This window comes from Phalaenopsis equestris, unplaced genomic scaffold (assembly GCF_001263595.1).
Source record: "Phalaenopsis equestris unplaced genomic scaffold, ASM126359v1 Scaffold001283, whole genome shotgun sequence".
NCBI classification, from domain to species: domain Eukaryota; kingdom Viridiplantae; phylum Streptophyta; class Magnoliopsida; order Asparagales; family Orchidaceae; genus Phalaenopsis; species Phalaenopsis equestris.
The window spans coordinates 80298-86451 of record NW_018165722.1 but is presented as its reverse complement, the minus strand read 5'-3'; the positions used below and the strand labels follow the sequence as shown (position 1 = coordinate 86451).

General features: G+C 38.4%; 1 pseudogene; it reads right to left on the bottom strand.

The window, feature by feature from the left end:
- LOC110033775 overlaps positions 1 to 2060 on the bottom strand; it is a 15433-nt pseudogene extending 13373 nt beyond the window's left edge.
- Positions 2061 to 6154: the final 4094 nt, after the last annotated feature.

The following is a 6154-nucleotide window of genomic DNA, read 5'->3' as shown; positions in this document are numbered from 1 at the left end:
TAGAGAAATATTATTATCGGGCGTAGAATTGGAGATTTTAGAGTGACAGACTAAAATCCCCAATTCGGTCCTATCGTTTGGGTGCTGATGTTTGGATGTTAGCCCTCAGGCGAGGGGAACGTGGGAGCTCTGAAGTGAAAGCCGGTATCCTCCCAGCCTAGCCGCAGATTCAGTAAACAAGCATAGCAAGCATAGAATTAGTCAATGTTCTTTATGCCTGGACCAAAGGGTAAAGAATATGTATGCTCCTATTTGACACAATATAAATTAAACTAATTCATTTTATCCATTCACTATAATTTCTTGACAAGGAGATGGATGCTTTATATTGTGAATATCACAATTAAACCCTAATATATCATTAATTATTTATTAATTATTAAAATTATCTATTTATTTCAATTGCCTATTAGTGACAGATAAGCAAATTAAATGTCGTTGTTGTGATTAAAGTCTTGCTTTTCTAAGGTCTTAGTTCGTAATTCTTAACTACTCCCTGTGGGATCGATATATAGGACTCCATTAGAGCCCTATATTACTTGAACGATACGTATACTTGCGTTGACAAATTCGACTTTAACATTATTGAATATTATATTTATACATCTTAATCAAATTAGACACATCTGTAAAGTCGTGATCAAGTCTTTGGACGTCGTTGCTGAAAATTAAATCTTCTAGTAGCGCCATCAAATTCATGTATTTGTCGATTTACAAAAAGTCGGTCATTGTGGTATATATAAAATAGAACGATCGACGACGAAGCAAAAAAATAGAACGAGAAAAATTTGCAAAACAGCAACACAACGAAACACAGATTTACGTGGTTCGACAAATTGCCTACGTCCACGGAGTTACAAACAATTTTTGCTCGAGGATTTACACCCGTTGATCGCCTTGGCGATTATAAGAAATATCTCTCTCTCTCTGCACCTTCTCTCTCTCTAAACCAAGAATCACAACCAAAGAAGAAGTGTATTGGGGAGGTAAAACCTGCGATTGCTTCTTAAGATTCCATAAGCCAAAATCCGAAAACCAAGCAAAGAGCTCTGCGATTCCTTCCTTTCTTCTTAAGCGAAAAACAGGAGGCGGGGTTTTTCTATCGCAAAAATAGGAGCAGGAGTTTTTGTGTCGCAAAAACAGTAGGCGAGGGTGCGGTGTATCACGAAACGAGCGAAGCAAAGCTTCTTTTCGCACCCGCAAGAGCAAACGAAGGCAGGAGTAAGCGAGCAAAATTTTTTTTTAAAATCGGGCTCCACACTATCGAGCCTCACACTTGGAGACAGGTACACAAGCTGCAATGACTTCTTCCTCAAACTAATATCCTCCACCTCTGCAACTCAAGACTTCTGTCTTCAAGCTAGAAGACCAACTGAAGCTACACACAACTTCACTTTATCAAGTGTAACACCAATAGTCAACATATCAGTAAGGTTCTTGCTTCCACAAATCTTCTCAAGCAACAACTGTCTGTCATCCAATAATGACAGTATGAAGTGATACATTATCTGAATATGCTTGGTCTTGGACTGAAATGTCGGATTCCTGGCAAGGAATATGACGCTCTAACTATCACTGTAGAGAATGCCCTTCTGATTCACCTTGCCCAATTCTTCCAAGAAGCCCTGTAGCCAAATCATCTCCTTTGTAACCTCTGGCAGTGCTATATCCTCAATTTCTGTGGTAGAAAATGAAATTGTCTTCTACAAATTAGAGCCCCATGACACTGCTGTGCCACCAAGAGTATAAATATAACTGTGCCACCAAGAGTATAAATGAGTATAAATATAACCCGTAGTACTTCTTCTGATATCAATGTCTCTAGCTAGATCAACATCAACATAACCATGTACCTCTGAACTCTTTCCTGAGAAACCCAAGAAAGTTTCTAAAGAGTCTCTTAAGTACCTCAAGATCCACTTCAAAGCTTCCCAATGTTCCTGCCCAGGATTACTCATGTATCTGCTAATAACTCTCACAACATGGGCAATATTTGGTCTGGTGCAAACCATAATATACATAAGTGAACCAATAGCTGAAGCGTAAGGAACCTTACTCATGTGGTCTCATTTCTGCTCTGACTTGGGTGACTAATTCTTGCCGAGTTTGTAGTGACTGCCCAAGGGTGTGCCAACTGGTTTGACCTTATCCATATTAAACTTGCTAAATACCTTTTTAACATACTCAGCCTGAGAGAGAGTCTCAACATGCCTCTGGCTATATCTCTGGAAATTCTCATGCCAAGGATCTATTTTACAGCTCCAAAATCCTTCATTGCAAAGTGCTCTGACATCTGCTCATTTAAATTATTAATCTCATTAATACTAGCCCCTGCAATAAACATGTCATACACATATAACAATATAATAATGTAAGAATTGTCAAAATGCCCGACATAGCAGTAGTGATCTTCTTGACATCTGCTTCACTCTACACTGTGCATGAAATTTCAAATTTCTTGTACCACTGTCTAGGAGCTTGCTTCATTCCATACAAGCTCTTTTTCAGTCTGCAAACTAAATCTTCCTTTCTCTGTACCACGAATTCTTCATGTTGGTGCATGTAGATGTCTTCTTCAAGGTCTCCATGAAGAAAGACTGTTTCACATTTAACTGCACAAGGAAGAGATCTTCCATAGCCACCATAGACAGTACCATTTTGATTTTTGTGAGCTTCACCACTGGAGAGAAAATCTCGGAAATAATTAATACCACGCTTTTGCTGAAAGCCTTTTACAACAAGTTTAGCCTTGTACCACTTACTACTATTATGCTAAGCCTTCACTTGGTGCACTCACTTGTTGTGTAATGCCTTCTTCCAAGGTGAAAGATCTGCTAACTCCCAAGTTTGATTCTCTAGCAGAAAATCCATCTCCTCCTTCATGGTAAGCTCCCACTTGCAAAAATTTTCATCTTATGAGATTTCTTCATAACTCTGAGGTTCTCTACCATCTGTCAACAGAATGCAGTTCAAAGTTGGAGAGTAACATTCTGGAGAACGTCTAGTCCTTTCTGACATATGAACTGTAGTTGTAGGGATGGACTGTTCTAAAATTGGTTGTGGAACAATAGGAGTGGATGCCTCAGACCCACTCTCCTCATCACCTACATCTCTGCCCTGCACTGTGACATATGGTAAATCATTAAACCTTACCAACTCAGATTCCTGCAGTGCTATTTCAGAAAATATACTGACCATATCTTTCTACTTAATCTTTTCATTGAAAATCATGTTCTTGTTCCTTATGATCTTCTGATCCTAATCATTCTAGAAACGATATCCTAATTCCACATCTTCATAGCCAATGAAATAACACTTCTTTGACTTAGCCTCAAGTTTACTTTGAGCATTAGGATTAATGAGAATATATGAAAGATAACCAAAAGTTTTAAGGTGAGAAAATTTGACCTCTTTCCCACTCCAGACCTCCTCAGGTAATTCACAGTTTAATGGAACAGATGACACCTTGTTGATCAAATAAACTACAGTGTTGACCGCTTCTGCCCAGAAGGTAAGTGGTAGTCCTGCATGCAATCTCATGCTTATAGCCCGCTCATTAATAATCCTATTCATGCGCTCTGTAACACCATTTTGCTATCGTGTCCCTGGAATGGTTTTTTCCATTCTGATGTCCTGAGCTATACAATGCTCCTTGAACCCACCATTAATGTACTTAACACCATTATCAGACATCAAACATTTCAGCTTTAAGCATGTCTCTATCTCAACCATGGCCCTTCCAAGTCTTAAACACACTGAATACATCAGTTTTATTTTTTAAGAAATAAACCCATACCTTTCTGCTATGATCATCAATGAATGTGACATAGTAACTAGAGCCTCTAAGAGTTGCCACTGGAGAAGGTCCCCACACATCTGTGTGTACAAGATCCAGCTTTACTGCCTTTGGCGTCCTACCACTTTTCAAGAAATTGACCTTCCTCTGTTTCTCCATAATGCAACTCTCACACTTGCTGAGATCAGCTGACTTCAGTTCTGGTAACTTGCCTCTAGACTAATGTTCTTTCATACCCCTCTGACTCATGTGGCCAAGTCTGCAATGCTACAACTCTGCTGTGCTCTCTGCAATAGTAGTATCAACACTATTAATTAAACCAGCAGTCATATACAACATACATGTTTTCTTACCAAGAGCCGTACCAAATCTCCTTTAGTAACCTTCCATGTGTTATCTGAGAACACTACTGAATGTCCACACTCATCAAGATACCTAATAGAAATGAGGTTCTTCTTCAGTTCAGGAATGTATTTGATCTTTTGCAGAGTCCACTTGCTCTTGTTTGGTAGTGCAATATCAATGTCTCCAATTCTTACCATATTCAAAGCTTCTCCATCTGCCATATATACTTTCCCAAAGTCACCTGCAACATAATTCTACTTCAAATCCCAATGAAAATTTATATGGAAAGAAGCCCCTGAATCTAATATACAGTCATCAACAGAACTATGAACTACCAGCAATAGTGCATCTTGTGCTTCTTCAGTTGCCACATTTGCATTGCATTCTCCATCTTCTTAGGATTTCTGCAGTTCCTCTTTATGTGGCCAGTTTTTCCATAACTTCAGCAAGTTACTTGTTTACCAGACCTTGACTTATTCCTGCTCTTTGCTTTAATTTTGATCATCCTCTATTTGAGTTCCCGTCCTGTGATCTTTTTTTGGAATCAACATTTAATGTTGAAATCAAACCTGAAGTGTCAATAAAATCTTTCATGCGCACCCCTCAGCCAAAATCAAATTACAAAAATCATCATATTTCATTTTAGATTTATCTGCAGAATTATTTACAACCATCCTCATGGCTTTCTAACTATTTGACAATGAAGCCAACAAGATTAGTGCATGTATCTCATCATTAAATTCAATTTCCTTAGATGATTATCGATTTGTGATAGTTTTAAAATCATTCGGGTGTTGTATAACAGACATACCTTCTGCCATTTTCAAATTAAATAACTTTCCCATCAGATATACCCTGTTATTTGTTGATGACATTTCATACATACCTGATAGAGCTTCGATAAGATCTTCAGTAGTCCTTTCCTTGACGACGTTGTGGGAAAGGGATCTTGACATGGTCAATTGAATAACCTACAGAACTTGTCGTACCAAGAAATTCCATTCTACCTCATCCATCCTTTTTGGTCTTTTCCCCAATAACTCAAGATGAAGTTTCTTCTCATAGAGGTAGACCCCTATCTACATTCTCCAGCAACCAAAATCTATGCCATTGAATTTCTAAATCTTTGAAACCCTCACTTGATATCCTGCCATTGTCTTTTCTCATATCTGAACCAAGGGGCTTTGATACCAGTTTTTGTGGTATATATAAATTCGAACGATCAACGACGAAGAAAAAAAAATAGAAAGAGAAAAAATTGTAAAATAATAACACATCAAACACACAGATTTACGTGGTTCAACTTATTTTCTATGTCCACGGAGTTGCAGGGGATTTTATTACTCGAGGATTTACACCCATAGATCGCGTCGGCGATTACAAGAAAAATCTCTCTCACACACACTCTCTCTCTCTCTTCACCATCTCTCTCTCTCTCTAAACCGAGAATCACAGCCAAAGAAGAAGTGTATTGGGCAGGTGAAACCTACGATTGCTTCTTAAGATTTTGTAAGACAAAATCAGAAAGCCAAGGAAAGAGCTCTGTGATTTCTTTCTTTCTTCTTCAACAAAAAAACAGAAGGCGGGGTTTTTCTATTCACAAAAACTAGAGTGGGAGCTGGAGCGGGAGTTTTTTTGTCGTGAAAACAGTAGTTGGGGGTGTGACATTTTGGAAAGCGGGCGAAGCAAGGCTTCGCTTCGCCCTTGCGGGAGCAAGCGGCGGCAGGAGCAGGAGAGCAAAATTTTTTTTTTTAACCGGGCTCCACTCTAACACACATCACATACCACATTACAATCAACCATATCACAGATCAAAGCTTTAAAAAATATCATTAGTGAAAAAGAAAATACTGTTACAAATTGTCTAAAATAAAAATAGTAAACTTAACCAAAAATTCCACAATAAATGTAAAAATAGTGCTTTCAACTAAGCAAAACATAAAAATAAACTACTCATCATCTCCCTCGCTCCTCCTCCTCCTCCTCAAACTCCTCTACATATGTCATTGGCGA